Source organism: Ambystoma mexicanum, chromosome 9 (assembly GCF_040938575.1).
Source record: "Ambystoma mexicanum isolate Mex_15411 chromosome 9, UKY_AmexF1_1, whole genome shotgun sequence".
Lineage (NCBI taxonomy): Eukaryota > Metazoa > Chordata > Amphibia > Caudata > Ambystomatidae > Ambystoma > Ambystoma mexicanum.
Genome location: NC_090931.1, coordinates 465,709,787 through 465,723,641, shown reverse-complemented (window position 1 = coordinate 465,723,641; position 13,855 = coordinate 465,709,787). Strand labels below are relative to the sequence as shown.

The window sequence follows — 13,855 nt, the reverse complement described above, 5'->3', positions numbered from 1 at the left end:
AGACCGTAACTTTTCCCACAAAGTTTTCATATTCAGTATTCAATATTTGCTTAACATCTCATTGTCATGTGCTCATTACTTGCTTGGGTTTAAATTGTATTTCCAAAAGGTGATTTATTGAATCAATTGAAAGTACAGACAAACATTTATTCAGGACTATGTCCAATTACTTTCAGATCATGTGGCATTCACAGATTACTTGTTTCAGTTCCTTCAGCATTCTCAGATATTTGTCAGTATTAGCGGGGCGCCCCAGACACAGTGTTCCCTGGATTGCACTCACTGGTTATGCGTGACCGTTCTCTACCGTTTTCGGCGGATCTCATTCAATCCTCCTGGATCTACAAGCTTCACCTCTCTCGTGGCTGACACCGAGAGCTTCCCTCGCTCTCCTGCTTGCGGCGGTGGCTGTGGGTTTCGGGCAGAGCACAGCTCCCACTGTAGTTATCAGCAACCAGAGCTCAGCCGGACAGTTAGACCTTCTAGTCGCCCGCACTCGGCCTGTGTCTCTCTTTCCCCTTCTCCACACTCAAGCAGCTCCCAATTCTTGCTTCTCCGACATGCTTCTCTCCAGCCCGTTCCGTTTCCTGCTCTCCTCTATGGTGTGCCCCCATCTCTTATACTCCCTAGGAGTGTTAAAGGTCCACAGGTGATGGTCAGTTGGTTTTAATTGCCTAACCTTTATGCAGCCCATTTGTTGAACACGCCCGAAATTCCCCAATGTTACTCTTGATTGATTGATAGGTTTTTTTTATAATGCGCCTATACACAAGTGTTTCAAGACGCAACCGGGCAAGGTGGGGGTGAACACAGGGAACAAGACAAAAAATCTTACTAGGCCTAGTATCATTTAGATCGTGCAAGTGCGCAGACAAGAAGTGTGTTAGGCAGAATCCTATGCAGTTCCCTTAAGGAGCACTAAAGAAGATTAGGACTACAGGTATATGCAATAAATCCACTTTGGTATCATTCTGTACCACAAAGATTTAGTTGGTAGCTGTGGCTGAGCAGTCAGACTTATCTCAAGAGGGAGATGAGCAGTATTCAGGGTTTACACAATAGGACTACAGTACTATGGTACAAGGAAACACTGACCAAAGCTTTGTATCAAAAAGAATATATATATTTATTTTACACACTTCTAGTTCAACACACAAATCACTATTATTAAAGCAAGTTAAAACAGTCAAGAAAAGTCTACACAACTCCCTATTTAAATTGTAGACAAGTTTGAGCGTGAGTGAAAACTGAGCAAAATGGCACATTGTAAACTAAGCAGAAATGGCACTCTAACAATTTCTCAAAAAGGGAGGCAAAGGTCAAGTATACAAGGTTAGACTCTTCAACACATCAGCAACACTTCCCAAGTGGATTTTGAACAAGTTAGGCCAGGCAGTACTTTAGTATCAACAATCGTGGTGAAAACCGAGCAAAATGGCACTTCAACAATACTTGCGAGGGAAGGAAAGGTTGTTATAAGAGTTTTAGGTGCACCAACACATTTCTTCACGAAAAGCAATCTAGAGAAAGCAGTTGTAACAGATTTATCCAAAGTCAAAAGGCCTGTGCCAGAGTCAATGGCACAGGCAATGTGCCCAGGATCAAACGGTTCTAGTAGCTGCAGTCAAGTCTTTGTTTAAGAAATTGAAAAGGAGGGTGCAGAAGGTGAAAGACAATGTTAGTCGATAGGGGCGGCCAACCCAGGAGGTGAGTAAAGGATTTCGAGCACCTTTAGCAGTGCCCCTCGAAACGGGAGGCCTAGCGGAACAATGTACCTGAAAAAGTGGAAGCGACTCCTGCGGTGGCGGTGGCTCCTGCAGTTCGTGGTATCCAGCAGAGGAAGAGAGGCTCTCATCGTGGAGGAAGGTTCGAGTTACTGCCTGCCCAGGGAAGAAGCCAGCCGCAGCGATGCCGAATCGTATTAAAAGGTACGCTCCTTTAAATCGCGATCCTGGTGGACGGGTGCCTGGCTATCAGGTCTCCGAGTGCCGGGCACTGGCGATTCGACCAAGGCAGGTCCTGGAAGGCGACTGGCGAACTGGTTGGTCCCACCAGCTCAAGGGAAGAAGGCTCTTGCAGGTGAAGATCGTCTCTTGTCGTTGGAGAAAAGTGGTGAGGATCTGCAGCAGGGCTTCACCGGTGGTTCAGTCGTTGCAGAAGCCTTCAGCTTCTCTCCTCTTTGGTTCCTTAGTTCCAGTGGCAACGTCTTGCTCTTCCAGTCCTCAGGTCCCTGCCTTTATGCAGAAAATCCCCCATTCATACAGCCTAGCTGCCACTCAAACAGTGGAGTGGTCATCCTGGCTGGAGACCCTCCAGCCTATCAGGGCAGAGTGCGACTTGGGTTGCTTAGGCAACCCTGTCCATGCTGCCTGCTCCCCCTCCCACACAATGGGTTTACCCCAGACTCAGTGGCGCCGAGTGGAGGGCTACTTGGCAGAAGCCCGCCAAAAGGACGAACAAAGGATCCCCGACCTGGGTTAGGATTTCAGAGAAAGAAATATTATTAAAGTTCTGGCAAAAAAAAACTACCGAATTAAAGTTAATAAAAAGATAAACCGGCGGTCCGTTAGAGCATGGGTGCACAACATACAGCCCGTGGGCCAGTTGCGGCCCGCCATGCCGTTTTGTCCGGCCCGCCAGCAACAAAGACTTTCCTAATGGAGGGCGGCCCGCAAGCAGCATCGGCTGCCCTCCATTAGGAAAGTCTTTGTTGTCTTCCGGGCCGGAGAAAACACTGGCCCTCATTGGTTCAGTGCACACGAAACACGCAGCTCCTACGAGCCACGTAGTCGTGTGTGCTGCACCAATGGAGTGCCAGCACTACGGCTGGCGTGGCCAGTAAGGCTTGATGCTGGAAGGCATTTCAGCGTTGTCACGCCCACGCCAGCCGTAGTGCCAGAAGCCTCGCCAGCGTTTCAGCCCGTCTGGGTAAGTAGATGGTGGGGGGGGGGCTGTATGTTTGTGTGTCTGTCTGTCTGTCTGTCTCAGGTCCTTCCGGACTGTATTTTTTGTTTTTGTATGTATGTTGAGATGCAGAGGTGGGGGGTGTGTCGGGTGTGCCTGAATGTGTGTGTGCAAGTTCAGTGTATGTTGAGATGCGGGGGTGGGGTGTGTGTCGGGTCTGCATGAATGTGTTTGTGTGCAAGTGGATTGTGTGTTGAGATGCAGAGGGGGGGGTGTGTGTTGGGTCTGCCTGAATGTGTTTGTGTGGAAGTGCAGTGTGTGTTGAGATGCGGAGGGGGTGTGTGTGTTGGGATCTGGCGGTGTGGGGTCCGGGTCTGTATGGGTGCATGGTGTATGCTTGCGGGTTTGTGTCCCGAGTTGGGGTGGGGGGTTCGGGTCTGTATGGGTGCATGGTGTATGCTTGTGGGTTTGTGTGCTGAGTTGGGGGTGGGGGGGTTTGGGTCTGTATGGGTGCATGGTGTATGCTTGTGAGTGTGTGTGCTGAGTTGGGGGTGGGGGTTCGGGTCTGTATGGGTGCATGGTGTATGCTTGTGATTTTGTGTGCTGAGTTGGGGCTGGGTGGTGCGGGTCTGTATGGGTGCATGGTGTATGCTTGTGGGTTTGTGTGCTGAGTTGGGGCGGAGGGGTTCAGTTCTGTATGGGTGCATGGTGTATGCTTGTGGGCATAGTGTTTGCATGAGGGGTGAGTGTCTTGGGGCATAGTGTTTGTGTGAGGGGTGGGTGTCTTGGGGCATAGTGTTTGCATGAGGGGTGGGTGCCTTGGGGCATAGTGTTTGCTTGAGGGGTGGGTGTCATGGGGTATAGTGTTTGCTTGAGGGGTGGGGGCATGGGGCATAGTGTTTCTTTGAGGGGTGGGTGCCTTGGGGCATAGTGTTTGCATGAGGGGTGGGTGTCATGGGGCATAGTGTTTGGTTAAGGGGTAGGAGCCATGGGGCATAGTGTTTAATAAAAATTGGGGGTTGAAAAAGCCTCCTTCCATGCCACGCCCCACCGCGCCTACGGCCCCACCCACATTTTCTTTTCGGCCCACTATAGCCATCATGTAAGGTACTTTCGGCCCTCTGTCAAAATCAGTTGTGCACCCCTGCGTTAGAAGCTGTCAGTAAAAGTGGTAGCCTCGAACAATGGGATCCCATAGGAAAATATTTGCCGTCGAATATTTGCAGTAGTAACCACTGCGACCAGCCAGAAACTTTGCAGAGAGGGACTGTACGGTACCCTCTCGAAAATGAACACCAGGGAAAAAGTATTAACCCTTTCCAGTACTTCCATAGTAAGATGGTTTGTACTGGTTTTGTTCATAACTATTGACTAGTAAAGTCAATGGGGACTTTACATGCCCTGGGAGACAGTAGCCAGTCCCAGGGTTTGGAGTCTATGTTTGGGAGTCACTATGACAGCCCTGTGTTACTGCACTGAGGGTGCTGTGTAACACACGTAAAAAGATGATACATATGACGGTGAGAAAAACCCCATAGACCATAAGCACAAAAATAGCCTAAAACACACATCAGCAATCTGCCTAAGAGTGGGAAAAAGATTCTCACTCTTAGCAGGAGAAAAAAAAACTTCAAATCCAGCAAAGCTGCTGGGATACTCTATAGGTAAGGGAAATTAGCCATAGAATGAGAATTCTCCCTAACACTGTGCAGGAGAGAGGAAAGGGGAAGGATGGCAGGGTCTCGCAAGGGAATCACATCCAGGTAGTGAAAGGTAGGCCAGGCAGCAGTGCATGAAGGCCAGCAGGCAAGTGCGAGGGACTGGGCAGAGGGAGGGGCCGGTATCCTGTAAGACTCAGAGGAACACCAAGTAGCCAGTCAGCATAGCGAGGAAGAGAAAGATTAGCAGAGGAGAGGCAGAGAAGAGGAGAAAAGGGAGGTCTTGAAGAGCTTCCGAAACTTAAGGAGATCAGGCTCAAGGCAGAGAGTGGCAGGGAGGCCATTCCAGAGGAAGGCACCTGCAGAGAAGAGAGATCTACCACCCAGTCTCGCGACTCACCCGTAGAGAGAAGGAAGTAGATGAGCAGAGGGATCTAGTAAGAAAGTACTTTGGGAGAGAACACTGGAGATAGTATGGGCACCAGCCCCAGAAAGCCTTGTTGATGGTGCAGTGGGGCTTGAACTTGATCCTTGCAGCCCCCAGGAGCCAGTGGAGGGATTTCAGAGCCGGAGAGACGCGGTCCCTGGGTTTGAGGCCAAGGATAAGTCTTGTGGTCCCGTTCTGGATGAGTTGAAGAGGGCGAAGTGTAGAGTTAGGTAGATTCAGAAAGAGGCTGTTGCAGTAATCCAGCCTAGATAGAACCAGGGCTCTGGAAACAGTGAGTTTTTGGGGTAAGGTGAGAAAAGGAAGACTACCTCTAAGGAGGTGTAGATGGATATGGGACTTTTTGGAAATGTCCGTGATGTGAAGAGAGAAGTAGAGGGTGGAGCCGAAGATGACCACAAGTTTTTTGCCCAACAATAGGGTGAGGGCACAGGGCCAAGGGAGGCCGTCCAGAGTGAGAGGGGAAAAGCGGGAGCAGGTGTCCCAATGAGAAGGATCTCCGTCTTACTATCATTAAGGCAGAGATCATCAGAGGCGCACCATGCCTGAATGGCGGATAAACAGTGAGGGATCAGCGAGGAGGAGGAAGAGGCCGAGGGTAGCCTGAAAGAGAGCTGCATGTCATCTGCGTAACACTGAAAGTTAGAGATCAGGAGGGCCAAGCGGGCCAGGTAGACATTGAAAAACCAGGGGCAGAGGATAGAGGTCTGGGGAACACCACATGTTGAGAGTGTGGTGGTGGAGACGGTAGACGTTAAAAGCCTATATACATCCATTCCTCAGGATCTAGGCAGAGAAGCGGTGGAGTGGATGCTTTTGAAGGAGGGAGAAATGGCGGCACAAAAAGAATTCATCATGGGGCTTTTGGAATTCATCAGTAACAACTCGTACTTCCAATTTAAGGACTCATTATTTACAAGTTGCAGGCACTGCCATGAGGGGAACCATTGCTCCTTCATACGCACATTTGTTTATGCACAAATTTGAAACAGAGCATGTTCTTATGAACAATCTGTGGAATCAAGACCCTATCATTTAGATCCGTTACACAGACGATATTTTTGGCATTTGGAAAAGCTCAGAATCTCACCTCCTAGAATTCTTTGATTACATCAACAGCATAGATCCTCGGATACAGTTCACATTTGAATATTCACGCAAATCCATCCATTTTCTTGATGTGGAGATCAATGTCACAGAAACAGGATACCAGACAACAATCTATCGGAAAAGTACAGATAGGAATAGTCTGTTGCAAAGACTGAGCTTCCATGAACCAAGCTTGATTAGAAATGTACCCTATAGCCAAATGCTCAGATTAAAAAGGATTGTCAGCAACCAGAGTGAATATGAAGCAGCAGTAAAAGAAATGGGCAACAAATTTCTTGCACGAGGTTATTCAGAAGAAGAAATCACATCGGCAGAAACACGCACAGCCACACAAGATAGAGAAGAACTACTTAAACCTAGAGCAACTAAACAGGATACCTCGCCTCCATTAGTTTTTGTATCAAAGTACTCACGACATGCAATCGTATTAAGGCAATCATAAAGAAAAATTGGAACACTGTAACATGTGACAAAAAGGTAGAACACCTATTTAAAGAAACATTTGCTTACCAAAGAAGTTCCAACCTGAAAGACAGATTAATTCATACCAGACCCCCACAGAAGAAGAGAAGCACAGACTGCATAGGCACATTTCCGTGCTTGAACTGCAGCGACTGTGGTTATATTATGAAAGGACAAACAATAAATCATCCCTACACAGGAGAAAAAAATCAAGCAGACACAGGCGCACATTCTCGGCACTGATGCCTACCATTTACATAGCTTATTACTGTAGTTTAAGACACGCATCCACACGGATTGCCATGGCAACAATCCCGCTCCCCTGCGACACCGCAGGGCGGTGGGGCCCGAGACGCACGTACAGCGGTGTACGTGCTGCTGCCCGACGCACCGCCCACGTTCCCATGGCGATTAAAGTAAGTGTTAAAGTAAGTGTTGGTGCTTGCGCGCATTTCACTTTTGCTTTCCAGGCATACGCGATCCTCCACACGACTACCAGATATGCAGGTAAGAGCACTGGGATTATGTTGCACACAGTTGTGCTACCCGTTCTATAGACAGAAGTACTTACATATTCCCCTACTGTTGTTCAACAGGAATGGTGGAGATCATATCCAAGAGCATTCACAGGAGAGGACTACTTTAACTTAGCAGGTACAGCGTTCTGAGTATAAGGGTGCCACATAATTTAAAATATAGAGTGGTATGGCGATTTTGACATGCTTTCTTTTATATCTCCCATATTTTCTCCATTGATTCGGATCCACCTGGGGTATGTGCTTTAAAATTATTTTGAACAATTATTTGCATTTATGTTTTCATGGATATATGACTGATGTTTACACTGCAACAGTTGATTCAGAATTCACTTAAGTACGGCCCTGAAGATGGTCATAGACCGAAATGCATTGGCATATGTGCTTTTTTGATAAATCGACCTATTTCTTCGAGTTGCCTCACTACACGTGAATTAATTAAGAGACATGAAACCTAGAAATGTGAATTAAACATTTATTTTGGAAAACTATGTACCGTCTATTTGCAATTTTTGATAATATAAGCACTTCAAGAAAGAGTTGAATCGAACCGTGTAACCCTGACAAGGGTCAACTGAGAGCACCAGTCTTAAGTAGGGTATTCACACCTTACTTTTTCTTCATATCGGTGGAGAGGAAGGACCCATGCAAGAGGAAAGAGGACAGCCACGCCAGAGCCTGATCCGTGATACCCAGGATATCTCGGAGACCAGTGATCAGGATGTTGTGGTTCACTATGCTGTAAGGCTTTCATAGTCATCTTCTTCGTCTCAGTGCTAGAGTGGTGAAAATACCTACTAGTGTTCACTACTCCTCATCTCCTCTTCCTCGTCCCAGTACTGTAGTAGGTTGAATGAGGAAAATGGAGATTAGCTAGTTCACAGTAGCCCATAAAGGCTGGGGGAGGGTTAGGTTGGTTCTCATAAGGGAAAAGGGGATACAATGTCTTGCCTATGGGTACCCTAATCCCAATTTCAAGGACCCTCCACCTAGGTGATCCTCCCTTGCTTCTCCACCCGCAGTGTCAGGATCCAAAAGTGAAGGCCTTTCCATGACCACCTGGGAAGAGGATCCAGGGGGAGTAGGAGTGAGGATACCCTCAGGTTTCTCACATTCAATAAACAGCTGCACACAAATACAGGCCCTGTCCGGCTTTTCGCATACCGAGGAAATATGCAAGTTATAAATTGTAAGTCTCCAGCAATTTTTTAAGTGAGAATGTGGCCCTAGCCAACAATACTACGTCATCCGTGTAGACAAGGACCAGGCTGTCGTGCATTGCAATGATTTAAGCAATCGGTAAAACCTTTAATATAAAAAGAAAAAAAAGCAATGGTGTTAACACACATCCCTGGTGCACCCCCATTTTTAGAACCACAGTATGCAATGCCCCTCAAACCCAGAACGAATAAATGCTGAGTTTCTGTGTGAAGAATGAAAATTAAAAGAAAATGTTTAAGTACGTCATACAGGTTTAGAAGAAAAGTAATGTGGCACACAGTGATAAGTTCTTGCTTTGTGGAGATTCTTGATTATGAAGAGCCCAGCTGTGCTGATTAATAATTCCTCGCTCTCTTTGCTTTCCTGGCAGCGGGCAGCTATTTGGAAAGTAGGTCAAGTCCATGATGGCAAACTCGCCTTGATTTTGAATTTTTAGGTTTTAAATACTAACTGCGAATGTCTCACTCTCATCGTTATTTGGACTTGCAGAATCTTTTTCATGTGCTGCTCTCGACCCGCTAATGCGAGTTTGCATGGTTTACCCACGATTTTATACTTGACTAAAAGTATGTCACTTAGCCTCTTTGCTCTATAAGCTTCTTAGTCCTTGTGAATTTAATTTAGCTTCTTTGTGTGGCAGGGATCGGGATTTGGATTATAAACTTTTGGATATTGAATGGTCTTGTATATTTGCTGGCCCCTGCAGATTCAAGACTGACTTCGATTTGCACTTCACGCAGCAAAGGATCAATCTTTATATATACTGGTGTCCAGCAAAGTTCTTGTCCTGTAAGTAAAGTTTAGATGGGTTATGTTGGAAATGTAAAAGTGTTGTGGGTACCACTTTTCTCATGTTCTGGTCACGTCAAAAAGTCCAGTCGTTCTGGGGAGATGTCCTTTAGGGTATAGACTTTGTGCTTGGTCTTTCCCACCCATGTACACCTATGTTATGCGTATTGGGTTCATTCACGGCTGAGATTAACCTGCCTGTTGGTAAACTCTGCTGGGTTTACAGAGCTCTTGTGGCGGCTAAGAAACATATTTTGTTGTATTGGAGGAGCAGTGTTAGACCCACTGTTGATGACTGGCTTCACAGCCTGTCGCTCTTCTCCAGCAGGAAGAGTGTGTCCATCCAGTCTAAGCAACAACATGATAAGTACACAGTCTGTTGGAATGCTTTTAATGATTTTTAATGTCTAACCCCCCTTTTTTTATTTTCCCTTTTTTTGTATTACATACTGATAGGCCTGTTGACTTTGTGCTTTAGACGTGTTCTTATTTAATTGCCTAGTATGTATAGTCTACTGTTTATCTTTCTGAAAAATCAATAAATAATATGCACAAAAAAAAGAATGGAAATGATATGGATGAGGTCAATTAGACAGTTCATTTCCCATAGAGACTGCCATAGTTTGCCCTATTAACTTTGTCAAATGCAGTGCTTAGCTCCATGAGTGCCATATAAATGCCTTTTATTTTTACAGATAAATAGAAGTGGATATAATCAAATATAGATTTAAAGCTTGCTTGTGTGTACCCATTCCCTCCTGGAACCCCAGTTGACTATCTCCAAAGATATGTTCGGTGTCTATGCAGTTCTGTAGTAAGGCGAAAACGGTCCTGCTGAAAACTTTAAACCGGGAAACCAGGAGGGAGAGACGTCTGTAGGCTGGGCATTCTCTGTTCCATTTCTTAAAGATGGGGACTATGATTGTGCCCCCCCAAGATGACGGAAAGTAATCAAATTCCAACATATTATTAAAGGAGCACATGAGAACTGGCGACCAAAAATCTTCTAAAGAGCGAAACAAATGGCATCAGGCACTGGGCTTTTCTTCCAGGCTTGCTTTCGTAAAGCAATTACGATCTCGGGGAAAGAGAATCAAGTCTCAGTCTTCTGGTAAATAGTACCAGGATGCTAAATGTGCACTTGTCACTAGCCATTGGCTAGTGAGATATGACGCTTCGTGAGTAAGGAAATGGTGTTATATGTGTATTTATAGAATTGTGGTGTTGAGGGACTTTTCTATGGCTGGCTAGTAGCTTGCAATGTGAATTTTTAGCCCGATAGTACCCTGCCCATTCTCACTCCCGATGTCACTTTCATTAAATGTCAGAGAGGGGTATCCATATATTATAAGGTGAAAAATGATTCATCCAGAAATTGTCCTGAATGTTAGTGGTAAACCCTGAGTCCTTGCACATATGTATCGGCCTGTAGTTGTCCCATTCCTAGAAGCATCTTGAACTTGGCTGTGAAGCCGTCAATATCAAATCTACACAGTCCTGCTCTTGAAAAGCCTTTTTTCTAATCTGCCTAGCCTTTGTATAGGCTACTCTGGCTTGCACTTTTCTCCACCTATCATGACCCACCATCTTTAAGGTATCTAGTAACTATGTTTTAGCCCTTTTCCTATCATCATTGATCCAGGAAGCTTTAGACATGGTCAAACCTCCTTAAGTAAAATATTAGTGAAGCTTGGGATTAAATCCCAATATCGGTTCAACACTTTTTCTGGTGTGAATCCTGGGTCCAGTATGATTGTTAAATTCTCAAAATGTCACATCCCATCTAATGACCTTCTAACTAGCCCTTAAGACTATTATGCTTAGGCTGGATATTCTGCCCTTCATAATTCTCAGAATGTATTTCCATTGTTAAGGAAAGTGCACAGTGGGCAGTTAACATATCCACCAAAACTTTCAATCCTGTAACCCTTTTCCAGCCGTTTGTTGAGATGCAAACATAATCAATTGTAGTTTTACCCTTGTGATACACAAAGGTAAAATTCCCTGCAAGAAAACCACTATTTCGCCAATTGATCAAACTTAGACCCCATTCCTGCAACCAGTTAACCATCCGAACATGTACATATCCAACATAGAGGGCGATGATAAATTGAGGGTCAAGTATTCCATGTCATCTAGGATGTTTTCCGGTGGACTGTTTCCAAATTGCAAGTTAAAATCCCCTCCTAGAATGTAACATGCATTTCTTTTTTTTTCTTTTTTTTTAAACTCTTTATTTCTCATTTTCAACAAGTTACAATAAACAACAGAATTAACATCCCAGGTCATTGAATTGAAAAATACATAACAGTGGAAAACAAAATAAAACACAATTCCAAACCATAACTCTGTATTCCAACATTTGAAACTTAGGACTAACCTAAAACAAAGCCAGATGTATCAAACAAATGACAAACAAGTAAGACCACACAAGACAACCACATAGACAACACAAAACCCCTCCCCATATATCAATGCTAATAGACCAATGCACTCCACTCCAGAACCTAATCTAGCATCATCCATACAATTCTAACATCTAAAATCCAGTCCTCCACCATCGGCTTCTTCCGTGTCTTCCAGACCCTCAACACCTGTTTAGCCGCCATCAACAAAACTTTGATTACCCCACACGACATCACCCAACTCACATCCCGTCCACCAATATACAATAATAAGATGACCGCTAAGGGAGTGCGCGGATAAACAATGTCCCAAATTTGATCGACCCTATCAATAACCTCCCTCCAAAAACTCACCACTCTTTCACAATACCATAACATGCATTTCTAACCTCATCCAAGGCCAACAAAATATCCATAGTGGAATTTAAGTAGCATAGAGCAGAGCCACCTTAATGATTAGATGGACTGTTATAAAAGATTCCAATATATACTTTAGGGCCCTCTTTGGATGTTCTTAAAGAAATAAACTGAATAGAAAGTTGCTAGCCCCCAAATGGTCAGACTCTAATTTTCATTTTGACTCGATTCTATCTGAAAAGACGACATTCAGGGCAGGACACTGACTTGACCAGGCAAGCCCTGCTGGCTTCCATTCGGTTTTCAGAGCTTCTGCTCCTTCAGAAATGGCCACAGTGGCGTCCCTAGTACTTCTGGGGACCTTAAAGAGGATATCCTGCCTCCGCAGTTGGCAGATTGGCCGGGGATATGCTTAACAACATCTGACCAGGGGAGCCGGCAAACAAATCCTGCATCCTCAACGGGCCACCTTTAAGGGCCTCTTCCACCCGTGTGTGGGCCTGTCAGGAAGGCCCCCCGGCACCACAGCTCTCTAAGGTATGTGCCCTGCTCCTCATCCGACTAGTAGGGTAATCCTTTTCCCTATGTACTAGCCGAGTACGCTTACAACGTTTGCTACACCTTACCCTCGAATTTCAACTCCACAGAATCACAAAGACAATGGTGTACAAGACCCTTTGCCTCTCCCTCCGGGGAACCATTTGAATTGCCCCTTTTGCCCATAAATCCAGAATCCCCTGTGTCACGGTGTTAAGACGGATTTCTGAACTCTGTCCTGGTGGCGCAGAAGTTCAGAAGGCCAACCTAATTACTTGGAACAGGGTAACCTCTGGACAAGCCAGACCAATCAAGGTAGCGATCGCGGCAGTCAAGACTAGGTCTCAAGAGGGGTGAGGGTGACTGAAAGCCCGCAATGAGCACACAAAGCAAGAGCGCTTACAAACTACTCCAAACAGTTGTTATATCAAAAATATATACACATTTATTTTAAGGCCTTTAAAATAATGACCGTAGCGAGAAAATCACAATATCACAATATTAAACCAACACATACCATATCAACACAATATATATACAAATACGACAGTCGCAAGCATTAGAGGCACGAAATGTGTAGTCCACCTACAAGGGAAGGAAAACAGGCAGTGCGATACAATGCTTTAGACTCAGTTCGCCTTCAGAGGCACCTAACTAGATGGAAGTCCGAGCCCGGCGAAGAGTGGAGCCTTGTGCTCAAAGTACCTGCCACGCCGGTGCCAACGGGCAAAAGGAGAAGCTCTTCGGAGGAAGTCAGGCAGTTCGGGTTAGTGCACAGCAGAAGGAGAACAGGTTCCGCAACTCAAGCGCAGCCTCCACAGCGGGCAGAAGCAGAGCGCGAGTACGGCCAAAAGGGTGCTGTTTTTACACAGCAGGGAAAAGCAATGGGATACTGCAGGAGGGCGACCAGATCCTAGCTAAACTACTCACCGGTCCCCGAAGCAAGCAGACCCAGGCTTCTCCACGTTAGTTTCAGCAGCTGGCAGGTTCAGAAGAGCCGGGAATGCCTCGTCGTCGTGTAGAGCAAAAAAGACGTCCGAATCGAAGAAACCTGCACAGTTTTGTCACCACCGCAGGGCAACGGAGCAGCCGTGTGTATTCGAGCCAAATGTACACTCCTCCCTTCAGACTTGGGAACGCCAAGTGTACGAAGCGTGGGAGAGTGACAAGGACTCGAAATACAACACAACCTGGCGGCGGTTACAGAGCAGGACTCCCTTGTAAGCTGGTCAGTCAACTGGATGGCCCAGAGACACTTCCGAAGGCTTACTTGGCAGGAGATGATGAAGTCGCCGGGAATAGCTGTTCCTGCTATTCCAAAGGTCAAAGCACCAGTACAGGCCTTCTGGTTCGATCAAAGGAGGAAAGGGTTTCACAGGACGACAGCAGTGCAAAGGAGGATTCCTTCAGCGGGTCACCAGCGATTCCTCG

The 13,855-nt window shown here is 45.9% G+C and overlaps 1 protein-coding gene across 7 annotated transcripts in view; it reads right to left on the bottom strand.

Moving 5' to 3' along the window:
• LYRM9 (LYR motif containing 9) overlaps window positions 1–13,855 on the bottom strand; it is a 173,760-nt gene that overhangs the window by 154,909 nt on the left and 4,996 nt on the right. The window contains exon 2 of one of the 7 annotated variants that reach the window (XM_069615008.1): window positions 6,098–6,228. The exons of the other annotated variants lie outside the window; for them this stretch is intronic. The gene's annotated coding sequence lies outside the window, so the exon portion shown is untranslated. The remainder of the gene's footprint in view (window positions 1–6,097; window positions 6,229–13,855) is intronic. 7 annotated transcript variants of the gene reach the window in all.